This window comes from Carettochelys insculpta, unplaced genomic scaffold, assembly GCF_033958435.1.
Source record: "Carettochelys insculpta isolate YL-2023 unplaced genomic scaffold, ASM3395843v1 scaffold_0035, whole genome shotgun sequence".
In the NCBI taxonomy this organism is placed as follows: Eukaryota; Metazoa; Chordata; order Testudines; family Carettochelyidae; genus Carettochelys; species Carettochelys insculpta.
Window position 1 is genome coordinate 658,991 of NW_027439072.1, and position 27,564 is coordinate 686,554.

The window sequence follows — 27,564 nt, forward strand, 5'->3', positions numbered from 1 at the left end:
CAATGACACGACCGGAGCTGAACTGAGATCTTTGGGAGCTGGATGGAAGAAGTGTCTGGGAAATCCCAAAGCAGTAGTGCTGTGACATGGAGCCTCTCATCAGGAGCAGGTGCGTCCACCCTGGTGTGTGAGGGTTGCGACCTGGCACTAAGGGATGTGACCTTGAGAGAGATTAAAGATCTCAGGATGTGGAAGTTGGTGTTAAGCAGAAGTGCGTTGCATCTAATGGTGGGCAGTATGGAGTCCCCAGAGATGTAGCACAGGGAAACTGGGACATTGCAGAAAAGGAAGTCGAGGGTAACCACTCTGCTTTGTGGCAAACACCAGACACCAACCTCTGGACATAGCTTAGAAGGCCAGACCGCTTTCCATTGCACCACACATCTCTGGCACACAGAGACTAGGGACACCCAGCGTATGAGCTCCCCTCTCTCACTCTCCTGGCTAAGGACCATCCATGTCCCTCTCCCTTTATGTACTGGGACAGAGTTGTGCCCTTCACTCCACAGTGACACACCTCTGGGCCCCAGAATTCAAGGAAACAATTCCAGAACTATGAGAAAGATCCCTGCAGGGCAGAACATTTAGAAGAGAGACACAGACGGACAGTCAGACAGACAGAGAGACAGACAGATTATTTGGGTTCTTTTTTATGTACCTCTTTTGTTCCAGAGCCTTCGGGTGTGTTCACCCAAGGGGCTGCGGGGGGCAGGACATGAGCCCTGCAGAGCAGGGGTGGGTGTGGCAGTGACATCACAAGGACCTTTTGCAGAGCAGTCACTGATTGGTTAAAGGAGGTGGGAAGTGGTGACCTCACAGACAGTGCAGAACAATGGCCAGGTGGGACAGGCTGCAGGACAGGGGCCATCTCAGAGTCCCCCCAGGGCTTTGCTGCAGGGAGTCTTTTTCTTGAGAGCTCTGCCCTGGAGGCTGGGGAGAGAATTCAGGGTGAGGAAGATGAGCGTGAGGAGAAGCCTCTTTGACGTGTTCTCCTTCCCCACCACTAACTGCGCTGGATGGCAGACGTCCCTGTGGGGAAGGTCGAGTCTGATCCAGCTGGTACTGGGCATATTGAAGGCAGGAAAACAACAGCTTAAGGTTCTGCAATCCCCAATGGAACCGCACAGTAAATGAATCAGGATTCTCCTTCCAGCTCCCTTGTCCCAGAGCTGGAAAGCGCAACAGTCTGTGAGCCACTAATGCCTTTTTCTCTGGCGCAGGGCTACCAGGCCATCTGCCACAGAAAAGTCTCTTGAAATGTGCAGTGCAGCTGTACATGAAAAAGAGACCTGTTCTACCAACTGCACTGGCTCCGCGCTGAGGTCAATTTTGTCAGCCTTAATTTGTTGTGTCGATATTGTGGGAGGTGTAGGAAGTGTTGGGGAGAGCTGCAGCACCAGTGAGTGGCGAGATCAAGATTTCCAAATACAGTGTCTACACACAGGAAGCCTATTTCAGATGCAGCCATTGGACACGCTATGGTTGATTTCATAATAGGCTCCAGTCCCTGTCTTAGCAGCCCCTGTTCCCAAGAGCTGCTCTTACTCGTACAATGAGGTTTACGCCTTTCAAAATAAGCCAACCCCGATTTATTTCTGAATTATTTCAAAGCAGCGGTTGCCTTGTGTAGACGCTGGGAGAGTTATTTTGAAATAGCTTTGCTGAGTAGAACCCCCTTATGAACCCAGGGCTGTGACAGGCACAGCAGCAGCTGCTCAGAAGACACCCAGCACTGCAAGTCAGGTTGTCACTCACCAGCACCCCAGGGACAGGGGATTTGGAATGGTAACTGAGTGAGGGGAATACAGGGCAGAGCCTCCCCCACACCCAGCAAAGCATCTGCATCCTGCCACCTCCTCTCAGGAGGACTCTGGCCTGCTCCCTACAAGCCACTCAACGCCTTTCCTTGATCTTTGGCCCTTGCTGTCTCTAGCAGTCAAGCAAAGGGGAACAGACCAGCACCCTGAAGCTGTCTCCGAGGTAGCAAAGGGCTCAGTGTTAACCAAACAAGCCAGCCAACCCACAGAGGACCAGGGTTCTCCGAGGTGCTTTCAGAAAGGAGCAACTGGCAGTTGCAAGGACAGTATTACCCCTGCAGTGAGATCGCTGTCCCTCCCCCACAGCTCAGCATCCCACCCGGGCATTCCCAAACCCCCTCCCCCCACCATCCTGAGCCCCAACCTGGCTCCCCCGCCCCCCGCCCCAGTCTGTGTCTCCCATTCCCCACTGCCCTGAGCCCTGGCTAGGAATTCCCTCAGACCCTGCTGCCCCTCACCCGCTGTCCTAGGCCCCTGCCGGGTGTTTCCTCAGACCCTGCCTATCTCAACTCCCACTGCCCTGAGAACGACACTAACAAGGCCCATGTTCCCTGGCAGAGGGGTAACACCATCACCACCCACTGTAATGTGCTTCCAACGCAGGGACCCCAGTCTGCTGCCTGCTCCTGAGCTCAGCTGCTCCCAGCTCACCCAGAGCACATGGCCTTGGAGCAGCAGCTGCCCTGGCTGCTCTCTTACCCACAGACACAGAGCCCACAGGAGCAGACCCCACAGCTGTCACCCCAACTCCAGAACCTCTGTGTATGCAGCATTCAGCCTGAACACCAAATGACACACCTGCAACTCGTTCCTACCTGCTGCAGGGGTATCTCCGCATGAGGTAAATGGCTCACGTGCGCATCACCACTTTCTCTCAGCCAAGGGGGTCCATGGCCACGGCCTCCTCTTTCAAATCCAGCCTCCACATCAAACGTGTGTCTGTTCCCACCAGGTGGGAGAAGAGATGCTCAAAGTGCTCTCTTGAGCCCTTGCACACAGCTCAGCACAGAGAGCTACAGATCCCCCCCTAAACATCAAGAGCTTTCTGGGGGGTAACCGAGAAGGAGGAGGAAGGAGGCACTGCTCTCACACTGCCTTGGAAGAAAAGTGCAGAGAACGGAGTAGTCATTGGAGAATGTGGGTATCGATCCCACTACTTCTTGCATGCGAAGCAAGCGCTCTACCACTTGAGCTAATTCCCCTGACTATTTACCAGATTTGTGCCCCAGCCCCCTCACTGTTGAGTCCACACGTCCCTGCAGCTCCCTGGCTCCTTTCCGAAGACGACACTTGTAAGACCCGTTCCTACCAGCTGGCTGGCTGAGCTGTTCAGACAGTGCTGCTAATAATGCCAAAATGACAGTTTCCAGCTCTAGGTGAGCCCTTGGGGCATGTTGACTTAGTGGCCTGGCTGCTCTGGATAGGGAGGCTCCTGTGGCTTTGTAGTGCCTGGTGTCCTCTGCACAGGTTCTTGGGGCTGAGTCCCTTCCCTGGACTCAGCTTGATTAAGCTCCATGGGCAGGTGAGATACATGTAACGGGTGACTCTGTGAACTGCAGAGGTCTGTAGCATGCGGTGCTTTGGCAGATGCTTCATTTCTGAGAGCAGCTGCAGTGGAGAATTAGTGGTCTGTGGGAGGAGGGGTTTCCACTGGGGCATATTTTTAAGCTTTTACTGAATAGCCAAGTCTGTGATTTATTTCTCAAGCCTTTTTCAGAGTGTCCCATCTGGGTGTGTATAACAGCTGGAGCTGGTAGAATGGGTGATCAAATAGAGGTTCTGAAATGGGGCGTTAATATTCTTTTTAGAATGACGTCATATGAAATAATCATCAAAAGCATCGCTCCTTGTCAGTTATCAGCTGCTTAAATCTGATTGTCTTCCATACCTATGAGCTGTTCCAAATATGTATTTATAGCAAGGATGTTTATTTGTACCCATGAGGCAAATCTACACATGACCCCAGCATTGGTGTTACCCATAAACAATTCTTTCCGCCCCAAAGGAAATTCCACCAGCCCGAGGATGGGCAATGTCTGAGGGAACACGGATGTGGCCTTGGTTCTCTGGTGGCTGACAAAGGAAGGGATGAGAGCTGCAGAGGTTGAGGCTCGTGGGCTGCTGCCCTCCCCCAATGGCCAGACCACTGGACGGATGCAGTACAGAAGCTGTTATTCTGCATAGTTCTGCAGAAACCTTTTCCTCCCTGCCCTGGAATTGAATGGGGGGAGGAAGGTGTGGACTGTTTGATGTTACACCACTGCGGGGAATGTGCAGACTGTTTGATGTTACACCACTGAAGGGGACAATGCTACTCCTTTTGCTTGACACCTCTCAGATATTCATGTGATTTTTCTGGCCAAGTTTGGGAAACTGATTTCTTCAGCCTGGTGCACTCCCCTGTGGGACCAAGAGCCGCCAGAATGCAGGTGGGCGCCTCCACTTTGGTCTTCATTCCAACTCCTCTCTTGTGGAACCTCTCTGCTAAGAAGTGAGCCCAAAAGGCCTTCTGAGCCATGCTCAGAGAGGAGGAGGTGGTGGTTAGAGTCTTGTTTTAGCCAGCTGGCAGTTCACTCTGCAGCTCTTCAAGCCTGCACCAAATCTTTGCAATTGGGCTCTGAAATTTGATGGCTCTCACCATTTGACTGTCAACATTTTCTCCCTTTCTTATTTCTGAAGAAAGCTTTCGAATTTAGATTATACAGTATTGGCACAGTCTGCCCTTTTGGGTAAGAAGCTGAGAGGGAAGGCTGCTTCCAGTTATAAGGAAACTCACACAAAGGTAGTCAGTAGCAGACTCTTAACAGCACTGTCCCTGGGTGGGCTTGAATCACCATCTTTCCGGTTAACAGCCACAGGACCACCACATGGCTGCAAAGCCACTCGCCAGCAGAATACTCGCCCTCTGCCAGCATCAGTGAAGGATACTCACCAGACTGCATGCTGGGTAAAGCCGTCACAGCTGAGTGGCGTGGCGTAGCAGAAGTGTGCTGTGCCCATAACCCAGTGGTCAAGGGATGAAAATGGTTCTCTGCCAGCTGTAGACGCTTTGAAGATACCAGCCTGCCCCACTTCTGCTGCAAGTCTGCATCAAAAACTTTGCAACTATTTGATTGTTTTGGCAATTTTACCCTCATCCTCATCTTTCTTTTAATTAATAAATGCAAAAGGATTGGCCCAGTGGGCTCTTTTGGGTAAGATCTTCTGGGTGCCTTGACCTGGGGCTGTGGCAGGTACTTTGGAACTGGAAGAACCTGGGTGGATTTGGTGAGATTGGTTTACGTCTGTGTGAGGAGGATACGGGCTGAGGCACAAGGGAAGCTGGGGTGTGGAAGAAAACTGCTTGTGTGACTTCTTGCTGGTCAGGCTGGCAACAGATGTGCTCTTTGTGACTGATTTGGTGCCATGTGGGGAGAACACCCAGTGCTGGGCTGTAAGCAGCCCTGTATAGCAAAGGGGTGTTGCATCCCCATCCCCAGAAGAAGGGGATGCCTGCTGGACGCCTCAGTGGGTGAGCCCAGAACACCTGTGTCCAGCCCTACAGAGACTGACACAGGAGACAGGACATGCTGATGGCAGGACCCAGGGCTCACTAAAAGGGAGGCCTCTACACCAAGCAGAGGAGCCTGGCTGAGGTCCTGGAATCAGGAGACAAAGACCATACACCCAGGTGGCTGATTGGCCAGAGGGCCCACCTGCTGCTTTGACATGACCCCAGAGGTGGAGATGACCCTCCTGCTTACCTGCTACTCAGAGGTCCTGGACTGACCTGAGCTCTCTGCCCCTCTATGAAATCACTCCAGGGAAGGTCCTGATCTGCTGGCTGCCAGCTACCTGTGCATCCCAGACCTACCCAGGGGTCCAGAACCAGCCTGAGCCTACAGCTCTGCTGTCACTGCACTAGCCCAATGACGTAGGCGTGCCCGACTTTCCAGACCTGATGGCGGCGACTTACCCAGAAGACATAGAACTGCCCAACCTCCCAGATAACACGGCGTGGGACCTTGAGACAAGGGAGGTGGAGGTAGGAAGCAGCCGGGGGAACGCCCCATCAGAGCCCATGTCGATGTGTTTTGGGGGATCCCCACTGACCAGAGCTGGTGTGCCTGTGCCCCCTCCCCATCTCCTTTGCCTCTCCCAACCCAGAGTGCCTTGGTGGTGTGCTTGGGGCTGTACCCTGCCTCAGGGAAAACCCACTGGCAAACTGTTTGAACCGCTCCGCCCTGCCCCTGGCCCAGGGCTCTTATATTGTTAGGACTGCCCCGCCCTGCGAACAAGCTGCTGAGGCTGATTAAACGCCGTCCAGCCCTGCCCCAGGCCCAGGGCTTCTGCACAGACTGGCTGTGTAGAGGCTGAGTCTGACTAATGGACTGCCCTAGGGCTGGGGCTTCTGCCTTGACTGCCCACCTGCAGCCCTGTTAAATGGGACTGGGGCCCATGGAGACTGCTGTCTGCCCAGAACCAGGCAGTGCCTTGATTTGGAGAGGTCTTGTGGCCTGCTCCACCCCAGAGGGGGCGCACATGCCTGACCCAACCTCTACACCCAGTTTGAAGCAATTTGCCCTGGTTTGGCTCTCTCAGCTGTGCCCAGAGTATCCTCCTGTCTTCCAGACACATGAAGAGAGAGAGAGAGATCCAGTGTATGGAGAGGTTCCTGGCCCCCCTATCCCAGTGACCCCTGCCTGCCTTGGGGACAGGTGCTTCTCGGCCCAGGTTAGGGAGTGTCGGCTGGGATATCTCGGCACAGCGAATTCAACACACTGCATGAGTCCAGGAAAGGTGGTATCATTGCATGTGGGATCTCCATGGGCCCTCTTCTCTGCAACAGTGAGGTCCTGGGTGTCCTCCTCACCCCGGCTGCCACCCTCAGCCACCCCCTTCCAGACAGCCACCCACCCAAAGCTCCTCCTTCACAGGCCAGCTCTGTGCTTTGGCTGTGCGGGGAGGAACCAATGGTCACATGGCAGCTCCACCCAGGTGCAGCCTGTGGCTTCTAGGACAGGACAGAGCAGGCCCGGCTCAGGCAGGGCTGCTGCGTTAGCTCAGTGTGTTTATTGAAGACACAGGCACAGCTGACAGCACGGTCACTGGAACGGCCTGGCCCAGAGGTCCTGGTGCAGGGCTGGGAACATCTCACCAGGGAAGAACTTCCCCTTCCCAGTTCCCAAAGGCCCCATTGTCCTTCTCGCAGAGCGTGGAGAGCACGTGCAGCATCCCTCGGACACTCGCCTCCACCGTCAGTAGAGCCTGCGGGGGGAAGCAGAGTTAGGGGGGAGCCTGCCCTGGGACTGACTCAGGACACCAGGGGTCCACAGGCAGGGTCCAGCTGGCATTCCCTTGAATTGTCCCACACCTGAGTGGCATGAATTTTCTTATGTGTGTCGAGGTGAGGGGGTGCAACACGCAGCTGACGTGTGACTCCTCCCCTTCACCCTGGTGCACATAACACAATTCATGTGGTGGGAGTGCGGCCAAGGGGTCTGAGTGGGGGATGGGCTCTGGGCTGGGACAGAGGGTTGGGGTACAGAAGTGTGAGGGCTCTGGCTGGGAGTTTGGGCTTTAGGGAGGTTCCGGAAATTAGGGATTTGGGCTGCCAGAAGGGAGCTCTGGGTGTGGAAGATGCTCAGGACTGTGGGTGGGTGTGAGGATGGGGGTCCAGGCTCTCAGCTGGGGTGCTGTAGTGGGCTTAGGCTCTGGGTAGGGAGTGGGGTGAAGAAGTGGTCCAGAGTCACGGCTGGGAGTTGGGTTTTGGGTACATGAGGACACTGGGTGGAGATCACAGATATCACCCCCATGGAAGTACCTGCGAGCTGGTGCGCATGACGACCAGCTCTCCCTCTCCAGCTCCTCACAGCAGCAGCTCTGCTCACCTTCACTCTGGGATGCCAGCAGCTTGAGGAACCAAGCAAGCGGCAGCAGGAGGTTGGAAGCCCAGGGCACAGCACTGAATCCCTGAGGGCATCTGAGTGGGACGCGATCCCTCCGTGCAGGGCAGAGGTGGAGGGCAGGATGGGTTCCAGCGTAACCATTACCCCTACAATGAATATCGGCCACAACATGTCTATCATACTTGCCCTTTATAAAGCTATGGTATCTCCACGTCTTGAGTACTGTGTGCAGATGTGGTCTCCTCACCTCAGAAAAGATATATTGGCATTAGAAAAGGTTTAGAAAAGGGCAACTAAAATGATAAAGGGTTTGGAAGGGGTCCCACATGAGGAGAGGCGACAGAGACTGGGACTTTTCAGTCTAGAAAAGAGGAGAGTGAGGGTGATATGATAGAGGTAAATACAATCATGAATGGAGTGGAGAAAGTGGACACAGAAAAGTTATTTGCTTGTTCCCATAATAAAAGAAGTAGAGGACACCAAATGAAATTAATGGGTAGCAGGTTCAAAACTAATAAAAGAAAGTTTTTCTTCACACAGAGCACAGTCAACCTGTGGAACTCCTTGCCAGAGGAGGCTGTGAAGGCCAGGACTCGAACAGAGTTTAAAAAAGAGCTCGATAAATATTTGGAGGTTAGGTCCATAGATGGCTGTCAGCAAGGTGTAAGGTATGGTGCTGAGCCTTTTGTGGAAGGCGGGAGACGGATGGCAGGAGACAAATCGCTTCACCATTGTCTTCGGTTCACCTCCTCTGAGGCACCCGGCACTGGCTACTGTTAGCAGACAGGATAGTGGGCGAGATGGACCTTTGCTCTGACCCAGTATGGCCATCCTTATGTTCACCTTATAGATTGGGTAAGGGTAGTGATATTCTTATGTTATTTCTTAAGAGCCTTTCTGTGGGCACTGCTGAGCAGGGACCCCAGGGTCTTCAGGGTGGGACAAGCACATGGACACCTGCCTCAGGCCCTGTGGCTGGTGCTGCAGACTGATCTATTGCTCTCAGTGTCAGAGAGAGGGGAGTGTGACATTCAACCCCACAGGCAAGTGTCTGCCCCTTTGCCAGCTGTGCACAGCCCAGCTCATCCCAGCTGCTGGGAGAGACCAGAGCCCCTGAGCCAGCCTTGGGGACAGGCCCTTCTCTCAGACGTAGCTGCCCATGTTAGTGGCTGCAGCTGAGCCAGGGCTGCCCCCAACCTTTTCCCCATGTCTGGCTGGGGCACTGCACCCCAGCTGTGTTTGGGGCCCTGCTCACCCCAGGAAGCCACACTGCAGGGAACAGGAGTGAGAGTAGCACTGCTGGGCCAAATCTGCCCATCCTGTGTCCCTGGCCAACCAGTGAGTTGCAGAAAGGTTCCTGGCTGCGTTGACTTTGGGACATATGAAAAAGCTCATGACAGGAGAAGATGAGGTGGCTGAGTGGTTAAGGTGATGGACTGCTAATCCATTGTGCTCTGCGTGCATGGGTTCAAATCCCGTCCTCATCGCCTCTTTCTTTGTTGATCCCCAGCCCTCTTGTGGGATGCGACTTCCACCACAGCTGAGCCTGCTGCCTCCCAACTCCTGTGCTGGGCAGACTCCAAGCATAGGACAACTCTGTGAGGCTGAGCTGAGCTCAAGCTGGCAGAGGTGGGGGTGGCATGATTTCATTTGCCCTGCAAGTGCCAATGCCTGACTCCAGTGTCGGCTCCACCCACCTCTGCCCCCTGCAGTGCTGCTGCCTGGAGCTAAGCAGGGCCCCAAACACAGCCAGGGGTGTAGTTCCCTGGCAAGAAAGGGGAAGCCCAGACTTAGCTGAGGTCAGGCACAGGTGCAGCTGCCTCTGAGTGAAGGGCTGGTTCCCCAAGGCTTGATGCAGTGCTCTGGTCTCTCCCAGCTCCTGGGCTGGGCAGTGCACATCTGGGAAAAGAGCAGATATTGCCCAGGGGGAAGGAATGTTTCTCTGCCCCTGACAGCAATAGATCCAGCCACGGCACCAGCCACAGAGCCTGGGGCAGGTCTCCGTTCAACTGTCCCCCCTGAGCAAGCCCTAGAGTTCTTCTGTGCTTCTCAGCAGCTGGGGAAAAGCCTCTTTGGGACATATCTCCTGCTCCACAGCTGAAAGGAGCACACAGGAGCTGCTGGGTTCAGTTCCCAGGGGTGCCGGGCTGCTACCTTCTGCAGCACCTGATGTTGGCCCTGACAGGACATGGGGCTGGAGGGACCTTTGTTGTGACCCACAATGGATGTTCTGAAGGTTCACATGCTGGTGACAGGCCAGTGCTTCAGGCCCCCTGGATACTCCTGTCCTTGTGGGAAAGGAGCAGCTCTGGGCTTTCAGGTCAAACTGCACATGGCGGCTGCCACACTGTGGGGTGGCTCTTGCAGTGCTGCTGAGGGCGGCTTTGTGTGCTGTGTCTGAGACTGGAAACCCCAAGCCCCTTTGGGGTAACGACTGCAGCAGGACAGGTCAGTGTCCTGGCTCCAAAGCAGCCAGATCTTCTGAAATGCTGGAGAGTCCAGGGAAACACTTCTCTGCCCCTGGGCCGTTTTCACCAGCTTTTTTCCCAACTGTTTACTCGTGCCAACTGGCCAGAGGGGAACATTTCTCTGAAGCCCCCAGAGCTCATTTTTCTTTTCTTTGCTTTTCCAGTTACCAGTCCGGAAAGAAGTCATGGAGATGCAAAGATTGGCAAGCTTGGTGGTGACTGGGTGGGAATCTCTGGCTGAGGGAGGCCACAACAGCCTTGGTTGGGAGGTCACAGAGGCTCTGGCCACGCTAGCCTCTTGTTTGAGCAGGGCTGTGGTAATGAGCCACTTCGGCAGATGTTAATGAGGCAGTGCCGTGAATATGCAGCACCTCATTAACATAATGGCAGCCACACATGCTTTGAAAGTGCTGCTTTCAGAATACACACTGTGAGTGTAATAGGGGACCCTTCGAAACACTCCCCTGGATTTCAAAAGCCCCTTCTTCCCAAACAGCATCTGGTACAGTAGAGGAAGCTTGAACTCAGAACGTTTCTTTGCAATATTGGCCCCAAGCCATTGCACTACTGAAACACGAGCAGCTCACCGCTTTGTAGACCTCAGAGCTCAGCTCAATCACCGCCAAGGCTGGTTTCAACAGCTCAGAGGCCCTCACCGCTGCATGGGTTTTTTGGGGGTGGCAGCCAAATAGGAAGAGGAAAACACTGAGCACCTATGGTTAGCCTGCAGGTGTATCTCAAAGTAACTGGTGCAATTTGTGCATTGCCAATTGCATGGATGATTTGGAAATACCTTATTTGAAATGTGGGCCAATTGCAAAGGTTCCATTCGCCCTCTCTGCAGGAGGGGGAGCAGAACCAGAATAGAGCACTCAAATGTCTGTACCTCTGTGTCCCTAAATAGCAACCACAATCTAACCATCCCCAAAGCATCACAGCTGGCACATCCTTGGAAAAGAAGGAATCTATCCCACTGCTGCTCACCTGCTCAGCAACTGTTCTACCCCTGGAGCTAATGACCCTCGGAATAAGCCAATGTCCTGACCCACGCATCTCACTCCAGAGGCCACAAACTCTCTGCAGCTGCCCATGGCTCCTTTCCACCGAGGCTGGTAAGATGAACTGGTTATTGGGAGTCTCCTAATGCTCCCATGAGGGGTTCAAGTCCTGCGGTACCGTTTAGCTCACCTTTGCTTGTTGTCCTGGCTGCAATGGACAAATAGGCTCTACGATGCCCAGGGGGCTGTGCAGGGGTCAGCCTGGAGGGTGGGGGGTTGCTGGGTGTCACTGTTGGCATCACCAAAAGAATTCCAAATGCCTCTGTCCAGGGGTGCTGGTGACTGGCAGTAACCTGCTGTTACTGTTCTTGGCATCCTCTGTGTTTCTGTGCCTGTCACCTGCCTGGTCACACAGATTTGCTGAGCTTCTTGGGCAGGTGAGATACATGCAACAGGGCTGGTTGTGTCAACCGCACAAGTCTGCCACTTGTGAGCATTTTGGTGGATGCTCCATTTTCTGAGAGCAGCCGCAGTGGAGATGTCGTTGTCTCTGACAATAAGAGTTCAAACTGGGGCTCGTGGGGTAGATTTTTGTGCTTCCTTTCATGCTTACTAAACTGTGCTCTGCATCGGCTGTGCCCCAAGGGTCTGTTCCCTCTGGGTGCCCAGAGGTAAACTCACAAATGAGCCTTTTGGGGGAAGGAGTCACTCACTGGACCTCTCGCCCCTTCAGTCTCAGGGCGAATTACTGACCCATGGCTGTGGGGCTGGCATCAGCCTGGCTCACTCGTCTCTTGCTTCGGTAGCTCTGAGCCAATGTGTGAGACTCGGCAGTTATGTTTGTTTGTTTCTCTGCTGCATTGGTCCTTTCTGCAGCTCCCTCTGTGGGAGGGCTCTGCCTGGCCCTCTGCCCAGCTCTGCCCCCTGCCTGGTGACTATTTACTGCTCAGAGCCACAGGCTTGTTCCTGGGCCTGCGTCAGTCCCTGTTGCTGCTGGCTGAGTGTGACACGGCCTAGGTGTGTCAGCCTGCACCAAGGGCATTTCTGTGTCAGACTCCTGAGCCCCCCGGCTGTGAGTCCGGTTCTCCTGCCCAGTGCAGCCCATGGCAAGCAGAGCCCTGCGCACGTGCATCGTACTGCACCTTTGTCTGATCGATGGGAACAGAAACCTGAGCCTCAGAGGCTGGGAACTGAGTTTGCTCAGTTTTCGCACATTTGCAGAGGAAAGTGTGAAGTGTTTAAATCCATGTCAAGCATCCAGTGCAACCCCAAAACATACTGGAGCCAGAGGTGAAAATGGATTTCCATGAAGAAAACCATCCAAACAGGGGCACCTGGGAGAGCTTCATCTGCAGTCAAGTGTTCCACCACTGAGCCAGGCTCTCTATCACTGGAAAATGGTGAGAGGTTTGTTATTATGCAGAGGGCGCTCCAGCTTTCCTAGCAGCAACGTGCCTCTGACTATATGACTGGTAAAGGGATTGTTGGAAATTGTGCTGCCAGAGCAGTTTAAAAGGTGTGTGACACTGTGAAAGTGTTGAACCCCAAACTCTACATGGATTAAATGTCACTGGTACGGGCATGTTCAATGCATCCCAGCACCTTCTTACTGAAAACAGTGCGCTCATATTGTCACGAGGGCTGACATGTTAGCACTGCAAAAGATCTGTTGTCCAGCACCTCAGGGAAGCAGGCTGCTGGGTCACCACCTGTGCCAGGTAGAGAAGTTACTGACACTGACCGCAAACCCAACTATATCTGATTGATTGGTGTGTGTCCTGCAGTAGGTTTTTTCCTCGTTCTTTGTAACCACTGATGTTGCTTCAAGTGGCTGGGAGAGAACTGTCCCACGTATGCCGGTAATCTGCCCCCCTGAGGGGCTGTAACTCTGAGTAGGAGAAGCCAGGTGAGCAGGGGACAAGCTGTAACATGCACAGGGAGAAATAAAGTTTCATCAAACCCCGTCTGCGCGTTTGTGAAACCACTCTGGGTTCAGGGAGGGGAAGGAGCTGGGAAAACAGTGTTTGATCTGAAGGAGACTCAAGATCAATGACCGCAAAGGGCTGGTTAAGGGGGTGTAGCTCAGTGGTAGAGCATTTGACTGCAGATCAAGAGGCCCTTGGTTCAAATCCAAGCACTCCCTTTGAAAGATGGTTACTGACCTCCCTGTTTCCAACACACTCTGGTTTCCCTTTCTATGGGAATTCTTTAAACAGAGCTGAAGCCTCAACAATTGCTGCTGCTAACACACATAAACCTGCCAGTAGATAGTGACATGAGCAATGTTGGGCCTCATACCTATAAAGAGGTCAATGAAATGCAACGCATTCAGGCCTGTGTATCTGTGAAGCTTTAAGTGCATGAAGAGAGGATGTTGATTACTCTGTGAATTCACAGCCAGGGCTGTGGTGTCCTCCCCCACCCACATCCTCCTCTACAATCACCACCAGCCTTTCCAGTCTCTCCTTCTCCACCAGTTCTCTCCAGGCTGGTCACTTTCAGAGAAAAATGAACCTGCCTCCTCACTCTGGAGTTGCAGCAAGAGGGGCGGAGATGGACATCTGACGAGGAGAGCAGGGGAAGTGGAGCAGGAAGCAGTGTCCTGAGAGGTGAAAGAGCTGGAGGGGGGCAAGGAGGGCAGGGGAGCAGCCTGCCAAGAGTCAGAGGTGCTCAGAAAGGGCTTAAACTGCAGGTTCCATGGTGCAATGATTGGCACTCAGGACTCTGAGCTCAGCTCTCAGGGGGAGCTTTTTGTGGTTTATGATACATCTCTGTCAGGGCTGGGCTTCTTTCTCCCCAGCTGCCCCTGCGTGAGGGCTTCTCCCTCCTGCCTGCTGAATTGGTTCCCCTGCAGCTGGGTCTCTGCTTGGGCTGGTTCACCAACGTTTCTGCGATACATTGGGGCCCCAGAAATGTCCTGTCTGGTTGGAGATACAGGAGGACCTGTGGCTGGTGCTGCAGACTGACCTGTTGCTGTCAGAGGCAGAGTGGGGAGTGTGACATTCACTCCCTCAGGGCAATGATCTGCCCCTTCCCCAGCTCTGCACAGCCCAGCCCAGCCCAGCAGCTGGGAGAGACCACAGCCCCTGAGTCAGCTGTGGGGACAGACCCTTCCCTTACAAGCAACTGGCCATGTCCCTGTCTGCAGCTGTCTCACAGCTGCCCTTTTGCCTGTGCCTGGTTGAAGCACCAGATCCTCCAGGTGTGTTTGAGTCCCTGCTCAGCTGGGGTGAGTGTGGTACTGTGGGGCTGACACAGGGGACAGGCTGGGCTCTATGGGGGATAATTAAACCATCCCACCCCACCCTTACGCCGTTAGGTTGTGCTTGGAGTCTGCCCAGCAGAGGAGCTGGAACCCAGCAGGGCCAGACATGGGGTGTATAGGTGCATAGGATGGCCTGGAATCTGAGGTTGGTGAGCCTGAGTTCCCCCAACAGCCACTGATGGAGTAGCATAGACTGGGCTTGTGGCAGGGAAAAAGGGGACTGCCTGGTGCACTGGGGGAGTGGCAGAGAATTGAAGGGCCTTTAGCCCAGAAGATGGGAAATGCCAAGTTATCCAAAACACAGCTGAGTCGCACGCTGGGCATTGGTGGCCTCCGCCAGCAACTGGTCCTACCTCAGTGAACACGAGGGGCTGTAGTCACTGGCAGGAGCCACATCCTGGCAGAGCTAATGCCTTGGCTGAGCCATGCAGTGGGAAGCAACTGCTCCATCACACTGAAAAAATGAACAGAAGAAAAATTAGAAAGAGAATCAGAAGAATAAGAAAAAGAATAAGAATAAATACATAAATAAGAAGGAAAAACCCTGAAAGACAATCTGGAAGAAGCAGATGAAGGCGTTGCTTGGGATTTGAACACAGAACTTATGGTACCATAAGGGAGTATCTAACCCCCAGACCAAACACACCTTTTATGAAAGTGTGTGCTGGATATGTGCCATGACGAGGTTTGAACAAATAGCCAGTGCTCTGATAAGTACCACACCTAACTTCACCTTTCCAAGGTCATTTCCAAGGTCTCTTCACAGCACTGAAGCAAGAAACCAACTACAAATCACAAACCACACTGTGTGGGAGAAAAACGTCAGGAAACACACAGTCAAGGAGAGCAGCAAACACACTTTTTGTGGGAGGGACCATCAGGGAGTTCAACTCAAGACTTCTTGCGCTCTGAGTAACACTCGGCCTTGCAAAACAAACCAGGCTGTGGAGGAAAAACAAACATCCTTTCTCACACCAACTCCACCTGATTTCACCTTGCCAAACCCTTCCCCACACTCCCTCCCGCCTAGAGTCAGATTCACACACCCTGAACTGGGGGGACTGGTGGTGCTGGCCTTACTCCTTCACAGCCCCTTTACGTGCCTGTTCTGTATGACTCTACCCAGCACAAACCAAGATTTCCCTGCTGCCTTAAGGATGCAAACACCAGCAAAGCTGGGCAGGTGTTGGGGCTGGCAGGGTATGGGGTGTGGGTTCTTGGTGTCCTCTGTGCTGCTGGGCCTGTCACCTACCTGCTCTCACAGGTTTGCTGAGCTACATGGGCAGGTGCTGCACATGCAACAGGGACAGTTTTGTGAACTGCAAAAGTCAGCAGCTTGCTCGTTTTCATAGAATCATAGAAGAGTAGGACTGGGAGGGACCTCGAGAGGCCATCGAGTCCAGCCCCCTGCCCTCACGGCAGGACCAAGCACTTTCTAGACCATCCCTGAAAGACATCTGTCTAACCTCTTCTTCAAAAGCTCCAGTGATGGAGAGTCTACCACCTCCCTTGGCCATTCGTTCCAGTGTTTGACCAACCTGACAGTTAGGAACTTTTTCCTAATGTCCAACCTGAACCTCCCCTGCTGCAATTTCAGTCCATTGCCTCTTGTTCTATCCTCAGAGGCAAGGAAGAACAAGTTCCCTCCCTCTGCCTTATGACACCCTTTGAGATACCTGAAAACTGCTATCATGTCCCCCCTCAATCTTCTCTTTTCCAAACTAAACAAGCCCAATTCTTTCAGCCTTTCTTCATAGGTCATGTTCTCTAGACCTTTGATCATTCTCGTTGTTCTCCTCTGGACCCTCTCCAATTTCTCCACATCCTTCCTGAACTGCGGTGCCCAGAACTGGACACAATACTCCAGCTGAGGCCTAAGCAGCGCAGAGTAGAGCGGGAAACTAACTTCTCATGTCTTGCTCACAACACACCTGTTAATGCATCCTAGAATCATGTTTGCTTTTTTTGCAACAGTATCACACTGTTGACTCATATTTCGCTTGTGGTCCACTATAACCCCTAGATCCCTTTCTGCTGTACTGTTCTTTTGGTGGATGATCACTCAGAGTCTATCAAATGTGTCACATTCAGCTGAATGGTGTCTGCACACTTTGTAAATGTGTGTGCAGAGAGCATGTCAGTTACTCTGGGAATTCACAGCCAGGGCTATTATGTCTTCCTTAGGCCGGATATTCCTCTCCAATCACACCCGACTTTCCCAATCTCTGCATCTCCGTTATTTTTCTCCAGCTGGTTATTGTAACAGGAGAATGGCCCTATCTCATCACTCTGGGGCCTTCAGAGAAATGTGGCCCTGCAGCCCGTTGGAGTCAGCAGCGAGAAGCACAGAAGCACCAGGAATGGCTGTGCTGGTAGAAGGGGAAATGCATTTAGGTACAATGACGGTTTGCAGAATTCAAACAGCAACCCAGCTTCCAGCACACACGGGGGTGGGGGGGGATTGGGGCTCTCTACGTGTAGCCATTTGCCATGGCACAAGAGAGCACCATGAACAACTCCCGTCCCCCAGGGAGGGAAAGGGAAAGGCTGTGACCAGGAGGCTGAATTTGAAAGAGGAAGTCGGGGCCATGGATCAAGGGCAGGGCTGGGATGCAGATCTCAGACCCCTTCCCCAAATATATCTGTCTACCCCTGCTCTGACACTGTGTTCTGCTTTAGGTGTCTGGCTGCCTCCAGCATGGGCTGAGCTCAGGGGCACTTGGCTCTCCCTCTCAGTGCATCCCAGGGCCAATGTGGGGCAGGGCTGGGTGCGGCGCTGTGTCTGAGGGACTGTTCCCCGTCAGCCGTGGGCTTCTTCAACTGCTCAGGAGAGATTCCAATGTCACTCAGCTGATTAGCAGAGTGCTCACCGCTGAGGCTTTGGTTTCCATTGGTGGTGGTACACATTGGTGACTAGTTCAGAGCCTATGAAATTTATTCCACATGAGGCTGGAAAAGGCTGGAGGGACCATTGTCTGTGGGTGCCCAGCCTGACTAAGGGAGGGCTGTTCAGTGTGTGCTGCGCCTCACTGAGCGTTTGGGGAAGGCCAGCTGGGGATGCTGAGCTGGGTGTGCAGCTGGGCGTGTTGGGTAACATCACAGTGGTTTTCTTTTCTGAGGTGTGGTGCTTTTTGTGGGGGTAACTCTTATCCCCCGACACACCTGATGCAGGGGCCATTGCTTTTTGTGCCAAAGCATGTGGCTGGGATCTGGGACTCAGGATCCTTTCCATCAATATACATATTCCCCTCTCATCACACACCCCTGACCCTCTTCCACTTGAAACCCTGGAGCCTTCACTTTGCTTGGCAGGTGTCTCAAACTGCTTGCATCTGTGGGGTGTTATCTGGTGAGATGTGAGTCCGTTCCATGTCCATATTCTCCCGCTGCTGGTTTTCCTCTCCCCCAAGAGCCCTGTGTTGTCAACCTGCAAATGTATCTCTTTTCTCCAAGGTTGGCTTCCCTCTTACTACAATGAGGCACTACAAAATTGACCTGAACTCATTTAACCTAATTTTTTAGTGCAGACATACCCAGAGGCACTTGAACCGGGCTGAATGGGATTTCTTGCACGTGTTGAGGAGCACAGTCTGAACAGCGTCATCTCTGGGTGCGCCTGACAGAACAGAAAGGGGATGTGCATAGAAAGAGATGAAGTGTTTCCATCTGCTTTCAACTGGGGGGCACTTTTGCATGCCTGGCCAACATGAGAGCCCAGTGGGCAACACAATCTGCACTGGCCTCTTTGGCTTCTCCCCTGAAACGCCATCCGCTTGGGAGGCACTCGACCTGACACATGCAGAGGGGCCTCCCTGGACAGTGAGGCAGCTTCCAGCTGCCCTTTAATAGCTCAGCTGGCAGAGTCCAAGACGATAGGGAATGTTCACCAAGTTATCCTCAAGTGGCCGGTTGAACTCCAGTTCGAAGGAGCAGGTCCTTTTTCATCCACTTTGCCAAACAAGAGAAGAAAGGAAACACACACTGACACTGTGATCGAGCAGACAATGAGAGTCCAGGAAAAGGCAGCTGTCGTCTCCCGAAAGCAGCCAAATATCTGCTTCTCCAGAGTGAGAAAGGTTTCTGGCGAAGTCTGGGGTTAGGCCCAAGACCTTTAGAGCTTCAGCACAACACTTGTCCAGCTGAGGTACTTTGCCAGCTGCTCTGCAGCCTCCACCACTGCTGCTTCTCGAGCTCAGCCGTAGTGCACGAGAAAGAAGCTCTTCCCTGTGGCCCTTGCAGGCAAGCTGAGTGTTGCCAGCTCCCCTCAGCTTGGCCCACTTCTTTGCCCCATTCCCACCTTCCTTTCCGGGTTGACCCAGTAGATGAAGAAGGAGCAGCTGGCAGGGCAGAAGGGGGAACTGCAGAGAACCACAGGCCGTGTTTCTGCCCGTTTTTGATTCGGGCTCCTTTTGCATGTCAAGCGCACATCACAAGCCCCTCTACTGGTGAGGTCTTTCACCCCAGCTCTGAAATGCCATTCGTTTTTGTGGCATTTGTCCTGAGAGGTGCCCGTGACGGCCTGCTGGAAAGTCAAGCGCTGGTGTGTGAGAGGTGAAAGTCTCCTGTCTCCTTTGCCAGCCAGAACCATCAGTGATTTCGGGTCCCCTTTTCCTGCTCTGAAGAGTGGCTGTGCTGCTGTTGAGGGAGCACACAAGGGATGCTTTTGGGATCATCATCATCATCATCATCATGATCAACCACCATTGGCTCAGCACCCGTTGGTGTCCCATGCCTGTCTCACTATTTCCTTCCAGCTTTCCCTGTCCAATGAGGAGTCGCTTCATTTTTGTAGCCCAGCTCTGCACCAATCTGCTTTGTCATCTACCCATTCTCTGTGGGCTCTGCCTCTCCTTGTTGAACATTCCCTTATGCCTAATACCAGGCTCTTGGTTTTCAATTCATCATTTATTCTGCAGATATGCCCGAACGGCTGTATCTTCCCTTGTACAGATTCTCTTTTGGCTGTGCCTTCCTGTAGAATTCCTCCTCCGCGAGTTTCCGCAACAATCCTATTCTCCGGAGCTTTCTACTACAACTCCTCTCAAAGGCCAGTAGCCTTCTCTTTGAATCTTTCATTATCACCTGTGTCCCACATACGCACAACATGCTGCTCAGTACGTGTTTTGGAAGGAAGGGAACTTTGAGGTTTGGGCTGTGAGGATTACGCAAATGAGGTGTTGCGTATGCAATACAGCACCTCATTGCAATTCACAGATCTGACTCATTTACATGTCCCCTTCCCAGGAGGTGGCTAGTGAAGATGAGGCCCAGCTGTGGCCTCACCAATTCTGAATCAAGGGGGAGATAATAAAGTGTCAAGATCTGCCAGAAACTCTCCTGCCAAGGCCCCCCAAGATGCTTTTAGCCTCCCTGGCTCCAAGGGCACAATGTTGACTCACCTCCCTCCACCATTGCTGAGCCCCTCAGCCCCAAGGTCATAACAAGGCTAAAGAAAGGGTGTGTCAGGAGTGGGATTTGAACCCACGTCTCTCTACAGAGACCAGATTACTGAGAAAGCGTCACCTTAAGTCTGGCGCCTTAGACCACTCGGCCATCCTGACAAATGCCCTAAGTTTTGAATATAATTCATATGCAAGTTTCTCCTTGAGCCTGGTGACCATCTGGTGCTCACTGTTCCACAGCACCCACCCAGGGGTTGGTCACCGCCCCTGTCTTTGTCTCAACAGAGCAGTGAAACTTGCTGACTCAGTGAAAGTTGAACTTTCTGACTCCTGGCCCAGCCCGCTCAACACAAACCTTTTCCTGGGCCACCAGCCAACCACCTCGATGACAAATGCATTTTGGTTTTTGCTTCAAAATACCTCAAATACTAAATTATTCACATTGCGGTATTAGGTCTGGAACAGAAGGGGGGGTTGTAATAATTCATATGAAAGGAGTTATTAGTAATAAAAATAAAAATAATTAAACAGATTAAGAGCTTTAACTTTTTACCAAACTTCCTTAGAAATAAAGCAAAATGTGAATTTATGTCCAAAGGGGGGGTGAGGGTGGGGGGTTCCTGTGCCCCTTGCCCCACCCCCCCATGGCACGAAAGGGAAGGAGGAGCAGGGCCAGAATCCAAAGTCAGGGAAAGTGGGAGGGAGGGAGGAAGGGCCCCAGGCTGGAGCCCAGACACCTTCCCTTCTCTAGGCACCTGGTGCAGGAAGCGGCTGGTGCTCACAGCTCCAAGGAGAGACTTAAAAACCACGGAGCAGCTGAGGGCCAGGCGAGAGGAGGGGAGGACCATGCCCATGCCTGGACTGCAGACAGCCCTACAGACCACACCTGGTTTGCTTCCACCCCCTCACACAACAAACAACCAGTCACCGAAGGCCTCCCACTGACCAGCACACAGGGAAGCTGCTGCCCCTCTGTGACCGGTGCCTGGAGATGGCCAGAAATCCAGGCCTGCCCCCGACACCTCTCTCCCTGCTCCCACTCGATGGGCTCAGAAAAGAGCCAGGTGCCCATCTCGAAGAGGGAAAGTGCCTTACACATCAGCCTGGATCCACCACCTTCTTCCTTTGGCCAGTGGAGGACAGTAAAGGGGCCAGTGGAAGTATCCAAGGTTTACAACCAATCAGTGACTCCTTCCTGAAGTTCAGCTGGAGCCAGACCATTTTTTTCAGGGAAGCTGAGAAGAAAGTCTCAAAACAAACCCACTGCAATGGGCTGCTATGAAATCAGACTCCCTCGCCATTAAATCACAGAAAACAGCTGTTTATGGGTGCTTCTTTCAGAGGAGCAGACAATGTGCTTGTTGGATAATCCAGCAATAGGGCAGATTCTCTGGCTGTGGGCACACTAGCTCCTCCTTTCAGAAGGTGCTAAAGAGATGCTTCCAGGAATAGGCAGCACATCCTTAGCATAATGGTGGCCACAGGTGCTTCGAAAGTGCCAGATTCAAAACGTATGCTGCCCATGTAGCTGGGGACCTTTCAAAACAATCCCCCTCAATTCGAAAACCCCTTCTTCCCATTTGGGTCTCCTCTTGTCTTCCTCGTCTTGGCTTCCTTCTTCTGCCCCATTCCTGCCTCACTTCTTCCTTCAGCAGCTCAAGCAAAGGAGGTCAGCAGGAAGACCTGGCCTCCAGGGGACAATATCCAAGGGCAGGAGATCCAGGCCACAAGCCTCCTAAAAATGGCTGGTTTAATTCGTGTAGCTTACCCACGCGGACAGCAAAGGGAATGCTCAACTGATGTCACCACCTTCTGTCCCACAGGAATTGGACTCGTTAGAGGGACAGGCCAGGGCAGAAGGAGATGAGACATCCTGGGCATAAAGGGGATGCACAAGAATGAAAACTTTAACACCTCTGCCTCATTCTGAGCCAGGGACCTTTTGGGTGGTAGGCCAATGGGATAACTGCTACACTACAGAAGGTCTTACTCCATTGTTTTTCCACCCCTCAATTCCATCCACAATGCACAGCCTCAGTCCCCCTGTATCTCTACACAGTCTGATGAGTTCCAGAACCCCAATCTGTTACAGGCATGTGGGTGAGTCAGCCCAACCAGAGGCCTAGCTCCAGTGGGCCTCACTTATCTAGCAGGATAAAGAGCTCTAACTCAGCTACACCTGTGTACAAAGAAGCCCAGCCCTTGGAGAGAGGGACATTTACAACAAACCACGACAGCATCAGAAGGTCCCACAGAGGTTTGAATTCAGATTTCAGAAGTCAGCCTCTTGGGTGCTGCCATTTACAGAATGGGACTTACAAATTTTAGCTGTTTCGGAGAGGAATAAGGGGATTTTGAAAGGTGCAGGGTCTTTTCGAAAAGGACCCCCACGTAGCCACACTGAGCTGCGAGCGTTCAAAAGTTGCGCTTTGGAAGCGCCGCAGCCAGAAGTGTCCTAATGCTAGTGAGGTGCTGAATATTCAATTGAGTGCCTCATTAGCAATCTTTGCATGGCCATGACCATTTCAAAGTTTTGGCCAAGTGTGGGCACAGCCACTGAGCCCAGCCCTTCTTGCTGTCAACCCCTCCTGGCTGGAGGGCAACATTTCTCTGAAACCCCCAGAGTGAAGAAACAGGTTCATTTTTCTTTTACAATAAGCAGCCACCAAAGAATTAACAGAAATGCAGAAACTGGGGAGCTTGGTGATACTTGTGTATGAATATCTGGCTGAGGAAGCACATAATGGCCCTGTGTGTGAATTCCCAGACTAATTGACATCCTCTCGATACACACATTTACAAAGTGTGCAGATACCTTGTCGCTGAATGTGATACATTTGATAGACGATGAATGAGCACCTCCTTATAGAAAGGAGACCCAAAACTCCTCATATCAGTATCAACTGTCAGTTTCCCTGTGGAGCCAGATTTCAGCTGTGGAATGGGTTTGCTTGGTTTACATGCAACAGCTCTGGCAAACGTTGATGGTTCATCTCCATTTTAAGAATCCCCACACAATAGAAACCCAAAGTGCATTGAGAAAGGTGAAACAACTATTGTCATTCAAATAGTTGCCTTTTAAGTTGGGGGGACAGGGAATGGATTTGAAATAAGACCACTTGGTCTGAAGTCAAAAACTCTACCACTGACCTACACCCACGTTTCACTCTTGCTTCTGTTACTGACCTTCAGGTCCCTGTAGGACAAACCCTTCTTTTCCAGGTTCCTTTGTCTGTCCCAAGCCAGAGTGGTGTTACAAATGGGGTTTGATTAAACTTTCTTTCTCCAGGTGCACACCACAGCTTCCCCCCACTGACCTGGCTTCTCCCACTCACTTTCATGGGCAGAGACCCGCTTCATCAGATGCATTTCTTAACGATACAGGCTAACACCATGACCTCTCTGATAGTGATACATCAACGTTTGTTTGTGCATTTTCCTATAGAAATGCATTTGCGACTTTGCAAGGCTGATGGAAAGCAGAGCGTTTTCCATCGAAGACTGGCCTATTCCTCATCTTGAGCCTTGTGAAGTAAAGCTGAGGCAATGGAATGGGGCTGAATGGCATTTCTGGAGTGTAGGTTTTTTGAGTGCATTGGCCAGTTTGGACTCTCAGCTTTCTCTTTCCTCATCAAGGATCCTTTAGCTAAAGAAAGATTGGCCACAGACTGATAGATGGAAAGATCTGAGCTGTCTATCAACCTGGGTGTGTGGCTGTTCCCTCAGGATCAGATGAATACTTTTGTACGGTGGAATTGGTTTCAAACAGCCACTCATCAGAAAAGTCCATGTTTTGGGGGGTGAAATAAGGATAAAACACAGAAGGAGACAGCTTGTGTGATTTTTTGATAGCTAGTGTGGTGATAGAGTTATGTTCCCTTTTGCGGCTGGTTTCCTACAACTTCTGGGAGACTAACTACTGCTTTTGGGGTCCAGGCTGACTATTTCTCAGCAGGTCTGATTTTGATATTTTCAGTTGTGACCCACTAAGGCACAGGGACAGACACCTTTTGCTTTTCTGCCGGCTGTTAACAAGATGGAGGCCCACCCAGGAGATGAGAAAGGAAGAGCTAGAGCACTGATGTAGGAAGAAGGAATGCCATCGCATTCTTTGGGGAACTCAGAAATGAATGCCATGACCTTTCCCATTGAACACGAGCATTTCGACTGGCTCCCCACCTTTTGGAGTGAGCTGAGACATCAGCCAAGCAAACGTATGGCTCTGGGGTCTTCCGTAGACCAGAGTTTCAGACGCAGGGAAGGATCCTTGTATTTTGGGAAGGGGCACAGAGTCCTGGCTCCAGCCATGATCCCAGAATGAAGTGTGTCATGGGGATTAACGTTAGCCCCCAGAACAAGCACCGCACCTTAAAAGAGAATATCAATTTTATGGAACCCGACAATCTCAGGAGCATACCCAGCTCAGGATCCCCATCTGGACTTACACAACCTCCCTGGCCCAGCACATGTTGAGCAGCCTTTTCTCAGCCTAGTGGGACACCCAGAGACTATGTTCCCTCTTAGCTTCTCCAGCCGTGTGTGGGATAATTTCTATTTGCACTGAGATATGTACAAATGGGCCTCACCAATAGCAGCAAATAGTTGTCTGAGCACCTTTGGAATCTCTCCTGAGCAGCTGCTCAAGTGCACAGCTGACAGGGAACATGGCCACGGACACAGGGCCACACCCAGCTCTGCCCTGCCCTGCCCGGCTTCACTCAAGCATACGGTGACTTAGCTCCCTGGGCTGCACTGAGTGATGGAACAGACTGGTGGCAGGGGCCTGATGACCTCCCAGCTGGAGGCAGATCACTCTCGTGGTCCCTGAGCAAAGCCCACGCTAGAGGCAGACACACAGCTTAAGTGGAAGAGTATCATATGGGGGCAAACAGCCCATATCTGAGGAAGGGTCTGAGTCCTGCATTCTGGCCACGCACTCCAGCACAAAGGTCCCTGCATGAAGCGTGTTGCTGACATAAGGGTTAGGTGAGCAACAAAGGGGCCAACTCTGTATACCGACGAGGGAGCAATCGCACCACCCGTCACAGAGGGAGCACTTTGCATTTGGGAGCTGCCTTCCAGGACTGGGGGAGATCACGTAGGCAGTGGAGGGGAGGGACGGGACTGGATAACATTGGTGTTTATCCCACTGCCTCCCACAGGCTAAGCTCACACTCTGCCACATGAGCTAATTCCCCTGCTGAGGTGCAGCCGCCCTGACCCACCCACCCTGTTCCAGAGCCTGCAATGTCCCTGCAGCTGCCTGAGGCTCCTCTCCGAAAGGGACACTTGTGAGCCTGTCTGTCAAGTGCTGGCTAGCTGTGCTGCTCAGTGTGCTGCCAATGACAGCAGGGCAGCCCCGCCTATGGGGGAGGAGAGGGGCAGTTACACAGGGCCCGGCATTTCAGTCCCCAGTAAAGGACTCCTTGTCTCACAGGCTTTTGCCCATCAAATTCCAGTGACAGTTGGGTGCCAGAATGCAGCCCCAACTCCTGGGAAATGCTGCCCATGAAAAAATGTTCTGGCACAAAGTACTAAAGACAGGTCAGGTCCCCCACAATACAGAGGAGGAAAAGGAAATGGGAGTCAGGGCTTGGTCTTTCCAGCTGCAGTCAAGAGTCAGGAAAGGACAGGAAGAGTACACGTCTTAGTCAAACCTGTGTGGGTGTGTTTGGTGGGTGAGAGGGGATCCAGAAAGCACTCTACTTCCCATGGGATTTCCTTCAGAAAAGCTGAAGCAGGAAGCAAAACCAGTTGTCTTCTCTGAGGCTTGAACTCAGGACCTTCAGATTATAAGACTGATGCACTACCAGCTGTGCTAAGAAGGTACCAGAGGACCTGAGCCCCCAGGTATGCAGGACCTTCTGGAGCAGTGATACAGATGAAAATATAAGGAATGAAAAATGAGATTCTTCCTTCTAACTTTACTGACTTTGAGCCTTGTTGTTTGCAGTGCTGGTTTATCCTCATTCATCTCGGGACATGAGAAAGATGGGGCTGACCTATTATCTTCTTTCGGGTACCCAACCAAGTGATAGTTCCTCTTTCTCGTAATGGAAAAGCTAGTAGTCACCCAATGACATTAAAGGAAGCAGGGCTGAAACAAATACAAACAAAAGGAAGTATCTCTTCACTCAGTACACAGCCAACCTGTGGAACTGCCCACCAGAGGATGCTGTGAAGCCCAAGACACTAATAGACTTAAAAAAGAGCTGGGTAAGTTCATGGAGAATTAGAAAAAGGGGATGGATCGCTGGGGCTGTGGCTACACTTGGCGGAAACTTCGAAATGGCCATGCTAATTGTCAAATAAATGAATACTAATGGGGCTGAATATTCAGTGCCTCATTAGCATTAGCATTAGCATGCTGCCAGATGTGACATGGCTACATGGGGGTCCTGTTCAAAAGAATCCCACAAATTGCAAAAATCCCACCAACTTCCTCAGAAAACTACAGTCCATCGATGACCTTCCTGAAAACACCAGCCGGGCCACCATGGATGTAGAGGGTCTTTAAATCCATATCCCCCATGAAGATATCATACTCCAAGCTGTTAAGAGCATTGTCCCTGAAGAGACCAAGGCACAAATGGTGGAGGAGTTTTGTGACTTTGTCTTTACCCACAATTATTTCAGATTTGAAGACAAATTTTACCTTCAAACCAGTGACACTGCTATGGGTACCCGCATGGCCCCACAGTATGCCAACATTTTTCTGGCTGACCTGGAGCAACGCTTTCTCAGTTGTCATTCCCTCCTGCTCCCCTCTACCTGCACCACATTGATGACTTCTTCATCATCAGGACCCATGGGAAGGAGGCTCTTGAAGAGTTCCATTGTGATTTCAACAGTTTCCACCCCACCATCAACCTTAGCCTGGACCAGTTCACACAAGAAATCCACTTCCTGGACACTACTGTGCAGATAAGCAATGGTCACATAAATACCACCCTCTACCAAAAACCCACAGATGGCTCTGATTATCTACATGCCTCCAGCTTCCATCCTGGGCACATTACATGATCCATTTTATACAGCCAGGCAGAAAGGAATAACTGTATTTGCTCTGATCTATCAGCCAGAGACAAACATCTACAAGACCTTCACCAAGCTTTCCTCAAACTACAGTACCCACCGAAGGAAGTGAGGAAACAGATCGATAGAGCCAGACAGGTACCCAGAAGCCACCTGCTACAAGACAGGCCTCTCAAGGAAAATAAGAGACCACCACTGGCCATCACATACAGCCCTCAGCTGAGGCCTTTCCCGCGAATCATCGGTGATCTGCAACCCATCCTGACCAGTGATCCTTCACTCTTACAGACCTTGAGAGGCAGGTCTTTCCTCGCCTACAGACAGCCTGCCAACCTTAAACAAATCCTCACCAGCAACTCTAGATCACAACAGAATAACTCAAAACCTGGAACCAATCCCTGCAACAAACCTCACTGTCAACTCTGCTCACATATCCACACCAGTAAGATCATCACAGGACTTAACATTAACCATACCATAAGGGACTCCTTTTCCTGAAGATCTAGTAGCAGGCATCCTGAGGGATCATGGGCTTGCGCCCCAGTTGGACTGATTCGAGCAGCGTCTCCTGTGGCTGTGCAATCCAATGCAGGAGTGGCAGTCCTTTCCACACTGTGAGCAGCAGTAAGCAGATGTCGCTCTGGTGTCACGGGCAGGGATCTTCCTGAGGGCTCTCCTGTCTTCCGCTTCC

At 52.1% G+C, this 27,564-nt stretch overlaps 5 non-coding genes across 5 annotated transcripts; 2 read left to right on the forward strand and 3 right to left on the reverse strand.

Moving 5' to 3' along the window:
- Nucleotides 1-2,946: 2,946 nt before the first annotated feature.
- On the reverse strand, nucleotides 2,947-3,019 carry TRNAA-CGC (transfer RNA alanine (anticodon CGC)). The gene has a single exon. It is a non-coding gene; the product is annotated as a tRNA-Ala (tRNA).
- A 6,091-nt stretch (nucleotides 3,020-9,110) lies between these two features.
- TRNAS-GCU (transfer RNA serine (anticodon GCU)) lies at nucleotides 9,111-9,192 on the forward strand. The gene has a single exon. It is a non-coding gene; the product is annotated as a tRNA-Ser (tRNA).
- A 4,050-nt stretch (nucleotides 9,193-13,242) lies between these two features.
- On the forward strand, nucleotides 13,243-13,314 carry TRNAC-GCA (transfer RNA cysteine (anticodon GCA)). The gene has a single exon. It is a non-coding gene; the product is annotated as a tRNA-Cys (tRNA).
- Nucleotides 13,315-19,896: 6,582 nt separating this feature from the next.
- TRNAL-UAA (transfer RNA leucine (anticodon UAA)) lies at nucleotides 19,897-19,997 on the reverse strand. Its single transcript is given in 2 exon segments — nucleotides 19,897-19,942; nucleotides 19,960-19,997. It is a non-coding gene; the product is annotated as a tRNA-Leu (tRNA).
- Nucleotides 19,998-25,593: 5,596 nt separating this feature from the next.
- On the reverse strand, nucleotides 25,594-25,666 carry TRNAI-UAU (transfer RNA isoleucine (anticodon UAU)). The gene has a single exon. It is a non-coding gene; the product is annotated as a tRNA-Ile (tRNA).
- Nucleotides 25,667-27,564: the final 1,898 nt, after the last annotated feature.